This window comes from Schistocerca gregaria, chromosome 1, assembly GCF_023897955.1.
Source record: "Schistocerca gregaria isolate iqSchGreg1 chromosome 1, iqSchGreg1.2, whole genome shotgun sequence".
Lineage (NCBI taxonomy): Eukaryota > Metazoa > Arthropoda > Insecta > Orthoptera > Acrididae > Schistocerca > Schistocerca gregaria.
The window spans coordinates 469,533,630-469,546,631 of record NC_064920.1 but is presented as its reverse complement, the minus strand read 5'-3'; the positions used below and the strand labels follow the sequence as shown (position 1 = coordinate 469,546,631).

The window sequence follows — 13,002 nt, the reverse complement described above, 5'->3', positions numbered from 1 at the left end:
TGGAAGAGAAGATAACTAAAAACAGGGACATAGAGAAAGGTCTGTAAAACACACCATAGACAAACAGAGGGCCTGAACTAAAAATTAATATTGCTGTGACAGATGAAAAATAAAACACAGTCGACAGACCGTGCATAATCCGTTAAAATGGCCAATAACTCAGACGGCAAACACAAACAAGAATGTACGTGGTTAAAAAAAAGAGCATTCCATCAGCAAATGGTGGACCGTCAAAGGTTGAGCAGAATGCATATAAAGTGGTGGGCAAGCACCACTAAACACATGGCGAATGCTAAAAAGACAGAGCCCGATACGCAACATAGCTAAAATGATTTCATGGCAAGGGGGCTGAGAGGGGGTTGTCAAAGCTATTGGGAGAGGCCTAATAACCCAGAGCTTGTCCCAAGAAGGGAGACCAGTGGTGATGTCACAGCGCCCACTGACCGATGGCAACACAGAGATCATCGGAGAGAATGTAAGAATAGCGAGCAGAGGTACAAGGACCGCAGCTTTGGCAGCTGCATCAGCGGCCTTGTTTCTTGTCAGATCAACGTGACCAGTAACCAACATAAAAATCACAGTGGCCCCATCAAGAATGAGCAAGTGACAGCTTTCCTGGACCCACTGCACTATGGGATGGATGGTGTACAGCTCACAGAGGCCTTTAAGGACACTGAGAGAGACGATGACACAATGTAAGAGCCTGTGTCGCCAGATGTACTGCATGGCCTGATAAGGGCAAAGAGCTCTGCTGTAAGTACTGAGCAGTGTTCCTGAAGCCAATACTGAAAAACATAGTCAGGCCGAGAGTGCACACAAATGTACTTTCGCAAAGTTCCATGCAAAGGTCATGAACCTAAGAGGCTGCCACTCGAAATGAAGGTGGTCAAGGGTTTACACACACCGGGATAGTTGCAGGTAGCATGAAGTTAAGCTGCCGGAGCAAGAGACAAAAGCAAACTCCCCATTGAAGGAGGCAGCACAAGATGGGTGGCCATGCATAGCAGATACACAGCATGCATATCCGCTGAGGAGAAAGTCATGGTGGTAGAATTGTGAAAGGCGCCAGTTGCCAAACAGGTGCCACAATATTGGATAGTATTGACACGGTGTAAGAGGGACAGATGTGTAGATGCATAAACGAAACGCCCAGTCTAGTTTTGAATCGACAAGAGACCGGTACAAAGGAGGGTGGTTTGATATGCTCCTCAGGAAGTACCACTGAGGACAAGTAGGACATTGATGGACCATATACAGCAGAGGACCAAGAAAGTTTCCTATCAGGCATGATCCCCAGGAGTTTAGTAGTTTCAACTAATGGAAGAGCAACAGACCCAAGATGTAAAGACGGTGGAAGAAACCAACTGTGCAGCCAGACATTCACACAAATTGTTTTGTGAGTAGAAAAACAAGACATTGCTGAAGACTCTGCTCAATGAGAAAGATCTGTTGAGAACTACAATAGATAGCAAAAATAATCAAGGAAAAAGCAGTTGGAGGTGACCATCAGGAGACAGGCCATTTCAGATTGAATGGCAGTAGCAAAGAGGATGACGCTCCGGACCGAACCCTGAGGCACACTGTTTTCCTGGATAAACGCGTCTGACAAAGCAGAACCCACATTTACCTTAAAAACTCAGTCTTCTAAAAATTCCTGAAGAAAACAGAGCAGGCGACCATGGACACCTCATGTGTAAAGCGTATGTAGGATACCAGTCCTCTAGCAGATGTCAGAAAACATGGCCAGCCTGGGAAATCCACAGTCAACCATTCATGACATGGGTGGACAAAGTGATGGATGGTCAATTGCAGAACGGCGTGTTCAAAATCCACACTGTGCACTGCTTAGTAAATTGCGAGACTCTAACCACCATACCAGACAGGCATGAATCATATGTTCCATCACCCTACAAACACAGCTGGTGAGAGAAATGAAGCAGCAGCTAGAAGGATGGTGTTGGTCCTTATTGGGCTTAGGTATGGGTATGATAGTGGCTTCATGCCAGTGACAGAAACATGACATCTGTCCAGAAGCAGTTGTACGTATGAAGCAGAAAGTGCTTGCCCACAACAGAAAGGTACTGCAACATCTGAATGTGAACATTGTCTGGCCCTGGGGCAGAGTCTGCAGCTAGTGGTCTAGTGGCTAGCGTTGCTTCCTCTGGATCGCGGGGTCCCAAGTTTGATTCCTAGCCAGGTTGGGGATTTTCTCTGCCTGGGGGCAGGGTTTTTGTGCTGTCTTCATCATTTCATCATCATTCGTGGAAGTGGTTAGATTGCACTGTGTAAAGATTGGGACTTTGTACAGGTGCTGATGACCATACAGTTGAGCGCCCCACAAACCAATCATAATCATCGTCATCATCATCATCATCATCATCATCACGGATGATCAGGATGAAGTGAGAGCATGATCTAGCTCCCTCATAGCAAAGGCGGCATTGTAGCACTCATGATTCAGAAGCGAAGATTATTGCCCAAGCCTCCTCCGATTGTTCCCAATGGAGGAAGGCAGGGTAATAGTGGGAGGAGCTCGAAATCCCCATTAAATGGTTGCCACAGGGGAAGGGAATAGCAATAGGATTCACAATGACATCATCTGCTACTGTCAGGACGGAAATTGGGGAAAGAATCTTGGTCTCAGAGAGCTGGCGGAGTTTAGCCCACACAAGAGAAGAGAGAGTGGAATTGTTAAAAGAACTAATGAATGAAACCCAGCTAGCTTTTCTGCTGTCTCGAAGAATGCACAACACTGTGCACACAACTGTTTATAATGAATGCAATTTGCCATTGTAAGATGACAGTTAAAAATGCAGAGAACACATCTTCACACACGAATTGAGTTACAGGACGCCTCAGTCCACCAGGGGTCTACGACACAGTGTGGTAAAGTGGAAGTGCGAGGAATGGAACTTCCTGAGGCGGTAAGGGTAACATTTGTATGAGGGTCACTCCAAAAGAAATGCACACTAAATCCATCTTTTATTCTACATATTTGAAAGTTTTACAGTGTGTAGATAAATCCTTTAGGAACAATGTTTTCATTTCTCCACATAATTTCCATCCCTCTCAACTGCCTTACGCCATCTTGGAACCAGCGCCTGTATACCCGCACAGTAAAATTCTGGACCATCCTGTTGGAGCCACTGTTTGGCAGCGTGCACAAGAGAGTCATCATCTTCAAACCTTGTTCCACAAAGAGTGTCTTTCAGTTTCCCAAACAGATGATAGTCACATGGAGCCAGATCAGGACTGTAAGGCAGGTGTTTCAGTGTTGTCCATCCAAGTTTTGTGATCGCTTCCATGGTTTTTTGACTGACATGTGGCCATGCATTGTCGTACAACAGCAAAACATCCTGCTTTTGCCAATGTGGTCGAACATCACTCGGTCAAACTTGAAGTTTCTTCAGTGTCGTCACATATGCATCAGAATTTATGGTGGTTCCACTTGGTATGATGTCCACAAACAAGAGTCCTTCAGAATCGAAAAAAACATTGTAGCCATAACTTTTCCAGCAGAAGGTGTAGATTTAGTTTTTTTTTTTTTTTTCCTTCAGTGAATTTGCATGATGCCACTCCATTGATTGCCTCTTCGTCTGTGGTGAAAAATAATGGAGCCATGATTCATCACCTGTCACAATTCTTCCAAGAAATTCATCTCCACCATTCTCGTACTGTTCCAGAAGTTCGCTGCATACCGTTTTTCTTGTTTCTTTGTGAGCCACTGTTAACATCCTGGGAACCCACCTGGCACGAACCTTTTTTAACGCCAACACTTTCAGTATTCTGTAAACACTTCCTTCCCCCATCACAATGTAGCGTGACAATTCGTTCACTGTGATGATTCTGTCAGCAATCACCAATTCGTTAACTCTCTGCACATTGTCTGGAGTGAGTGCAGTATGAGGCCTGCCGCTGCGAGGACAATCCTCAATATTGCCGTGCCTGCTTTCATCACGTAACCTACTTGCCCATCGACTAACTGTACTGCAATTGACAGCAGCATCTCCATACACCTTTTTCAACTTCTTGCAGATGTTTCCCACTGTCTCATTTTCACAGCACAGGGATTCTATGACAGCACATTGCTTCTGACTAACATAAAGTGTAGCAGCCATCGTGAAGACACCCTGTGACAGCGCCATTCACGGGATAAGGTTGAATTAAGTTTGAAAACAAGCGGGTAGGATGTATCTACACACTGTAAAACTTTCACACATGCAGAATGAAAACAGTATTTTTACAAAAATAGTGTGCATTTCCTTTGGAGTGACACTCTTAAGATTTTCTATCTTGTCACCGCAACTGGGAAAATGGTGTTTGTCGAAAGTCACCAGGCAGGAGTGAAGCCTCCAGTTGGCCTTAGTTAGCTGTCACTTGGGTGTGTACGAATGTGCGGTAGGAGTCAGCAAATGGATAGCACACGGGAAATGGTCGCTCAAGTACGTGTCAGAGAGAACAGACCAGTCGATATGATGAGCAAGCTGGAAAGTGCAGAAGGATGGGTCCAAATGGGAATAGATGTGCGTGGAGTTTGAAAGGAACATGGGTGCTCCTGTGTTGTGGCAGAAGAGTTTAAGTTGATTAAGAAGGTCAGTCACGAGGCCCCTCTCGGACAGGATCTGGAAGAACCCCAAAGGGGATGGTGTGCATTAAAGTCACCGAGCAGCAGAAAGGAGTGAGGTAGCTGCCCAATAAATTCGAGGATGTCTGCCCTGGTGACATCAAATGATGGAGGGATATAAACGGTATGAAGAGAAAAAGTCAAATGAGGAAAGAAAAGGTGAACCGCAACAGCCTGAAGACAGGTAGTAAGGGAGATAGGTTGATTATGAACGTCATCTTGTATGAGCAGCATGACTCTCTCATAAGATGGAATGCCAAGCTCAGGATGAAAGACAAAATGGATTGGGAAGAAATGCAAGAGCTCAAAATGGTCGTGAGACTGCAATTTTGTTTCCTGAAGGCAGAGAACAAGTGGGCACTGCAATTCTAAGAGCACAGATAAATCCTCTTTGTCGGATCAAAGACCACAAATGTTCCATTGGAAGACAGTCACGATGAGGAAAAAATTAAGGGGGTGTTATCTCAGTGACTGCCGAGTGCAATTCTAAGAGCACAGATAAATCCTCTTTGTTGGGTCAGAGACCACAAATGTTCCATTGGAAGACAGTCATGATGAGGAAAAAATTAAGGGGGTGTCATCTCAGTGACTGTCGAGTGGCAGCCTTTAAAGACTCACTGCTACACGGCACAGAGGCAGGAGGATCCTGCTCCATGAGTTCTACTGAAGCATCAGCTTTCACCTTTTGCTGGCTGTGGAGTCCAGGGCAGAATAATGGTTGGTGGTGGATACCGGTGACATGGAAGTCGGCTGGGCGAGTGTATCATGTGGCGACACCATTGAAGAGGACCTTCAAGCCGGGTAAGGAGAAGACTGTTTGCCTTTGTTTGACTTATTGGAGCCTTTCTGGTTGGCAGAGGAAGTCTCAGATGTTGGTTGGCTGGAAGGACAAAGTAAGTCTTCATGGGAATATTCCTTCTGTCCTTTCCAGCTTGCCGGTTATGTAGCTAGTGACTTCGCCCTGTGAGGCGAAAGTTTGGTGGCATGTTGCACAGCTGGAGGAGGAGATGGGGACACTACCATGACATTGGACGATTTCACAACTTCCGTGCTAGATTTGAGGTGGCCATGTCCTTTGTGGAGAGAGATGTAGCAAGAACAGTATTGTAGGTGTCAAATAGTAGAATGCAGGCTTTCTGACTAGCCAACAACTTGCAAGCAACCGGGTAAGGCATTTTTTTCTTTCACCTGGATCTCCTGGACAGCCTGCGCATCGAGATACATGGGACATCTTCGGGTAGGCGGCATGGTCACCATTGCAGTTGATGCAACAGGGAGAAGGTGGCACTCAATTACCCTTGTGAGCATCGCTGCCACAGGTCACACATTTGGCTGGGTGTTGAAAGGACTCACGAGTGTAGTTGTAACGATGGCACTGGCAGCAAAATATCAGGTTCACAGATGTCTGTGATAACTTCATAACCTGCTTTGATCTTGGACGGAAGAACCACTCTATCAAAAGCGAGAAAGGGGTATGGTTGAGCACTAAGGAGGCATCTACTTTTTCCATCACCCGATGGACTGCAATGACACCCTGCTCAGATTCCTGCCTTGGTCAGACCATCGAGCAGCCTAGTGTAAGTAACACCATGGTTCAAAATGGCTCTGAGCACTATGGGACTTAACATCTGTGGTCATCAGTCCCCTGGAACTTAGAACTACTTAAACCTAACTAACCTAAGGACATCAAACACATCCATGCCCGAGGCAGGATTCAAACCTGCGACCGTAGCAGTCGCGTGGTTCCGGACTGAGCGACTAGAACAGCTAGACCACCATGGCCAGCTAACACCACGGGAAGAATTCAATGTTTGATGGGTCTCGACATGAACACGATAGCCATGGAAGAGCGAATCTGCAAGCAGTTGTTCTGCTTGAGAATCAGAAGTAGTCTCTAAAAACAAAGTACCATTGCATAAATGAGAGCATGATTTCACACAGGGCCAGGAATTGCATCAACATCTTTCTGAATAATAAAAGGATTTACTGTAGTGAAGGACTGACCGTCTTCAGTAAGTGAAACCACAAGGAACCATGATGCAGCTGGGAGGGTCTTTGAAATATTAGCCTTACTCCATTTATGTTTCACGGCCACTAACTGTCAAGATGATTGGCTCATTGTGAGAAAATCCCCCATGATTCCAAGTGTTTCCGATGGCATGTTCTTTCCAACTTGTGGTCCCCTTCAGAAGGGGAAGCACCCACCTTAGGTGTTTGTTCACACCTCAGGTCATACCTCCCGAAAACCTGACAGAGAAAACAATTGGCAATTTTGGAAGGTAACAGCTCAGGCAATCACCCATCCTTGGGCTTGGCCTGTACCAGGGGGTATGTGCAAACCTTACATGTCAACCTGGGGCTGGGAATTACGCGTTACCCAGTCACCTGTAACACATCAGATTTGTGGGCCAGCCTTCAAGAGTGGTGCACAGGGAGGAAGAAGAGAAAGAGAAATCTCAAACACCAAAGTGGAGGAAGGATAGGAGAAGGTGAAAGAAGAAAAAAATAGGAACAAAAAACAGTGGAGAGTATTCTGAGACTGGCAACCGAAAATTCAGAATTCATTCCAAAAAACAGCCCAGAAATGTCCTCCAAGCAAGGGGAAAAAGAACAGGAAGAGAATAGACATGTAGCAGGAATGAAAAAGATGCTGCAAAGGCTGGGCCCCAGGTAGCCAAGCAAGAATCCGGCAAAGAGCAGTCAGCCCTCTGGGGGAAATGAAATTGTTGCCCTGTATATATACATCTTTTTAGATTATATAAGGCAGTCCTGCACGAGTCTGTCATCTTTTTTTCCAGGATACTCCTAATGGCATTTTCTTGCAATACAAAGATTCTTTTTGTGTTATTGCTGCTGGAATTTTTCCAAACAATAATTCCGTACCCTATGTATGGTTCAGATAGAGCATGGTATACAGTACACACAAGTTATTCGCAAAATGTGCAAACTGTTTCATTATAGCTACTACAGTGTTAAATTTATGGTAGGCATTGACTATGTTATTGTCTCCAATGGAGTTTATTGTCAAATGTAATTCCCAAAAAGTTTATGGAAATAACTTCTTCCAACCTTACATGAAATGTATTCACATTTGCAAATATGGACACATGAAAACTGTGTAATGGAATGATGAGAATGAAAATTTGTGTTGGATCGGGACTCGAACCTGGATTTCAAGCTTATTGTGAGTTGTAACCTTACCATTATGTTATCTGAGCACGACTCATGGCCAGACCCAAACAAACCTCAGTATGACATTGTCCCTGTCCAGCACAAATTCTCATTATCACCATTCCATTACAGAGGTGATGGTTGTCCAAATTTGCAAATGCGAATACTTTTTTCCATAACAGCTGTAGTCACAGCAGAGCCTGTTCTTGCATTCATGTCAGAAGAAACATTGCACATACTTGTGAACAACACAGGCATGCTAATATCATCTTCCAGTCTTGTTTCATCTACAAACACACTACCTGACAAAAAAGTGAAGTACACAGAAGACACGGTTGGATGTCAATGTAGCTTCATATATGTATATCCGTCAACAGATATTTAACTGATTAGAGATGCAGTTCTCAGTGTCAAATAAAACAGCCACATGTGTGCATTAGTATTGTTTTTGTTTAGTGTTGTTACCAGGCCTGTTGGGGAATATATGGGGCATGAAGAGCATCAGATGTTTAGTGATCATTGTGAAGGACACGGAGATGCGTTGAGGCGACGTCAGATGCACCTTACGTTGTTTGAAAGGAGCCTCATTTTGGGTCTCTAATTGGCCTATTGGCCGAATCAGGAAATATCCAGATTTGTAGGACAATCTGATATGACAGTGGCCTGATCTTAGGTTGCATGGAAATGTGAAGGCAGACATATTCATCATCAAAGAACAAATAATGGACTCCCAGCTTTTTGTTATCACCTTGCGTACATAGTTGCTGGCAGCAGCAACCAGGCTAAGGAATTGCCATCCCATGTATACACTGTCCTAAACACAACAGAAACAGCTGCTTTTTAGAGTAGTGCCATGATTGGGAACCATGGACTGCTGATGAAAGGAGTCACATTCTCTTCAGCCACGAACTGTGGTTCAGCACTATCCAGGATGACCATCGTCCATAAGTATGGTGACAATCTGGGGAGAGGTTCCATTCTTACACTGTTTTGGAAAAGCACAATAGTGTTACTGCTTGTGTCTTTCTGTGGGGAGTCCTCAGGCAGGACTTCAGGCCATGGCTTGCAGTGATTAAGAGAACTATGTAAATAAAATAGAAAGAAACTTCCACATGGAAAAAATATATTAAAAACAAAGATTCCAAGACTTACCAAGCGGGAAAGCGATGGTAGATAGGCACAATAAATAAAACGCACAAACACACACACACAGAATTTTGAGCTTTCGCAACCGGCGGCTGCTTCGTCAGGAAAGAGGGAAGGAAAAGGAAAGATGAAAGGATGTGGGTTTTAAGGGAGAGGGTAAGGAGTCATTCCAATCCCAGGAGCGGAAAGACTTACCTTAGGGGGAAAAAAAGGATATCTATCTATCTGTGACTCAGTTTCCTATCCTTTTTTCCCCCTAAGGTAAGTCTTTCCGCTCCTGGGATTGGAATGACTCCTTACCCTCTCCCTTAAAACCCACGTCCTTTCATCTTTCCTTTTCCTTCCCTCTTTCCTGACGAAGCAGCCGCCGGTTGCGAAAGCTCAAAATTCTGTGTGTGTGTTTGTGCGTTTTATTTATTGTGCCTATCTACCGGCACTTTCCCGCTTGGTAGGTCTTGGAATCTTTGTTTTTAATATATTAATAACATCATACACACATTAATCAGTTCTGCTAAGAAACTAATCAAAAACATTTTGTGTTTGCTGGCATGTTATTGAAAACGTACTGCTGAATAGCAGCCACCTTACTGAACCAGAGTCAGAGTCAGAGTCAGAGTCAGAGTCAGTCTCAGTCTCAGTCTCAGTCTCAGTCTCAGTCTCAGTCTCTCTCTCTCTCTCTCTCTCTCTCTCTCTCTCTCTCTCTCTCTCTCTCTCTCCCCCCCCTTGTCTATTTTGGCGAAGGCCATACTGGCCGAAAGCTAATTTGTGACAGTCTTCTTGTTGTGCCTATCTGTGACTCAGCATCTCCGCTATATGGTGAGTGGCAACTTTCCTTTTCATAATATTGTTACAAATATCAATAAGGAATAAATATATTGGGAAACAGTAGTTAACATACCCAAATAATTCATATCGCAAATTTTTGGGCTTGAAAAACTTTAGCTTGGCTTGATGAGGTACCCAAGAAAATAATCCCATATGATATTACGGAATGAAAATAAGCATAGAACACTAGCTTTTTTTATTTTTGCATCACCTATGACTGACAACATTTGCATAGCAAGTAGAGTTTTGTTTATGCACTTCAGCAGTTCTTGGTTTACTCTTCCCAATTACATTTATTATCAAGCTGTAAGCTCATGAATTTAACATTGTCAACTTCTTCTATCTGCTTGCTGTCATATTTTAGGCATATACTGACAGGAAACATTTTACAAGTTTTCAACTGCATGTTTTTTCAAAGTTTAGTGACAGGGAACTGGCTAGGAACCATTTATTGACAATCATGAAAATTTCGTTAGCCAACCTTTGTAAAGCCATACTTGATTTACTATTTATTGCAATGTTTGTGTCATCTGCAAACAAAACACACTGGCATCTGGTAATGTTACTGATGAAAGGTCATTGATATACACAAGAAAAGCTAAGGCCCCTAGGATGGAACCTTGGGGGACACCACGTTATTGGTTCCCGGCCGGATGATACTCGATATCTTAATAAACACATCTTTCATACTGACACCCGTTACTTTCTGTCAGAGATATAAGATTTGAACCATTTTTGCAACATTTCCTTTTACACCATAAATTCTAATTTACTTAAGAGGATATTGTCATTTAAACAGTCCAATGGCTTTGACAGACCATAAAATATACCAGTCATCTGTAATTTATAGTCTAATGAATTAAGAATGTTCTCACTGTTATGTGTAGTTAGCCTTCTCAATATTTGAACCCTTTAGAAATCTAAATTGTAACTTGGATTATATTTTCTAAAATTTTTGACAATGTGGGCAAAAGTGAAATCGGACGGAAGTTTGATGGTATTTCTTCATCTCCTTTCTTATACAAAGGCTTAACTTCAGCATATATCAACTATCCAGGAAATGTTCCATTGATAAAAGACTGGTTACCCAAATAACTTTAAATGTCACTAAACTCAAAGGCATACTGTTTAATCAACTTTGTTTGATACATTATCATAACCACTTGAGTTTTTGTTTTGTTTTAAGGATTACTACTTCTGGTGCAGTGGGGGTCATACTCATTACTGTATTTCGTTGTAGTGACAGGTCTGAGATATTCCATGGCAGCATCTACTGAACCTGACAACCTCCTCTTTTCAATAACGGTTATGAAGTGCTTATTGTAAAGTTCAGTAACACTGCACACATCTGTTACCTATGTATAATTTACTCTTAAAACTACGTACTCTTCTTCATCTTTGGTTCTACCAGTCTCTTCCTTCACTATATCCCATGTTTTCTTTACTTTTTCCATCTGATACAACTATCCCTTTCTGATAACGCATTCATTTTGATGTCTATATTATTATCTTCAATGTTTTGTAATGATCAATAGCATTTACATCAGAGCTGTTCCTGACTGATATAGTTTCCTTTTTTGTTTAGAGGGTGCCTTTATTCCTTGGGTAATCCATGGCTTTTTATAACCTGAACCACCAGAAGCAACTGCAACCAAACTGGAAAAAATAAAATGTTAGTAGGACAAGACATCCCTAGTACCTGTAAGGGCGAGGTAGAAGGGGGCCACATAAAAACATCCTGAATGATTGGTCACTGATGCAATGACATTCAACTCCAGGGTTGGGGAGAGGCAGGGGCAATAAAAAGGAATGATACATAAAGCATCACAATGAGAAAATTCAGCCATAACTGGTACTGGTAAACAGTACCTAGGATTTAAGCTTGTTAAGGAAAAAGAAGAAAAACACTGTGAGGATACGACAACCCATTTTTAGTCATTTCATTATGAAAGCCCATAAGGAGGTGGTGTTGGGGCAATACCTAACTAATCCCTGGAATAGTTAGGGCAATATCAAACTTGGAGTGAAATTAGCAAGGAAAAGTAATACAGAGGTAATAGACCTATAGCGCCCTTCGACTAAAGGTAGAAATATAGAAATAGTCGAATAAACACCCCATCACTTCCTTTTACGTCCCCAGTGGCCACTCTATGGGGTACTGCTAATGTAATGTAGTTGATGTTCGTGTCGAACCCGAAGTTCTCGGCGTCGCTAGGCTGATAGTATTAGATGATTTTTGCGCTCATATTTATACTTGGAGATTAGCAAGGCTATACATATAAAACTGGAATAAAATAAATAAGGGGCCATAGCCGGGAAATCAGCTGATTACATGAAACTTCATTCCATTGGATACCTTGACGAAGACAATTATATGGAAAATACTTAAAAGCTTAATGTACATTCCACTCCGTTGTATCTACTACAACACTCCAAAAATTGCGCAAATTTATCTTTGGTTGTTAAAACGCTTATTTCTTATTTTAAATCTACAACAGATCTCAGTTTCTGAACTGCCGTTCATTAATTGTATTATTTCTAAAACGGAGTGGTCTTCCGAAGAATACGTATTGCTCAATGTTTGAGTTCTAGATCGCGTACAATAACCAGGAGGGCCTGCAGTTCCAATATACAATGAAATCAAGTGTGTTTGCAAAATATGATAAATTTGTTAACTTGCTCAGTAGCGGTAACTACTCACACCCTTTTCCTTCCAGCCTATCACAAAGTAGCATCCGATGGTGGCGCTCTAAGCGTACAGTAACGAAACTACAGTAGGTCGTCGTCTGCAGTGTTAACGTGATAGATGGTTATTGGTTTCCACGGCTCTCGACAGATTACGTAAAATCACACTAGCTACTCAATATCGGGCCAACTTTACCCACGCTCTTTTGCCATTTATAAAATTATTCCTGTCCGTTTTTTATTTCTTTTTTAACTCTACTACATGTAAATGCCGGTTGGCAATATGAAAGACATTTAGTGAACTAAATCACTTAAACTGCGGTTAAAGTATGCCATCAGTAAAACACACATGTCCATAAAAGTTTAGACAGCGCACACCAACTGTGCTAAATCAAAGGGTAAGTGACGGAACTTTTGTAACATAGGCTGCTCTTTGAATAAATCTCCTTTTAACGCAGCAGTTATCAGTTAATTTACGTCCATTCCTTGTCTGAATACTGTTTGACTCCCCGTTGTGCTACAGTACAGGTCTCCAGAGTTTCTCATTAAAC

General features: G+C 42.6%; 2 protein-coding genes across 3 annotated transcripts in view; one reads left to right on the top strand and one right to left on the bottom strand.

Moving 5' to 3' along the window:
• LOC126353066 (mpv17-like protein 2) overlaps window positions 1–13,002 on the bottom strand; it is a 28,387-nt gene that overhangs the window by 15,119 nt on the left and 266 nt on the right. The window lies entirely within an intron of this gene.
• Window positions 12,524–13,002, top strand: part of LOC126353000 (uncharacterized) — a 238,498-nt gene continuing 238,019 nt past the window's right edge. For both annotated transcript variants that reach the window (XM_050002731.1, XM_050002734.1), the window contains exon 1: window positions 12,524–12,849. The gene's annotated coding sequence lies outside the window, so the exon portion shown is untranslated. The remainder of the gene's footprint in view (window positions 12,850–13,002) is intronic.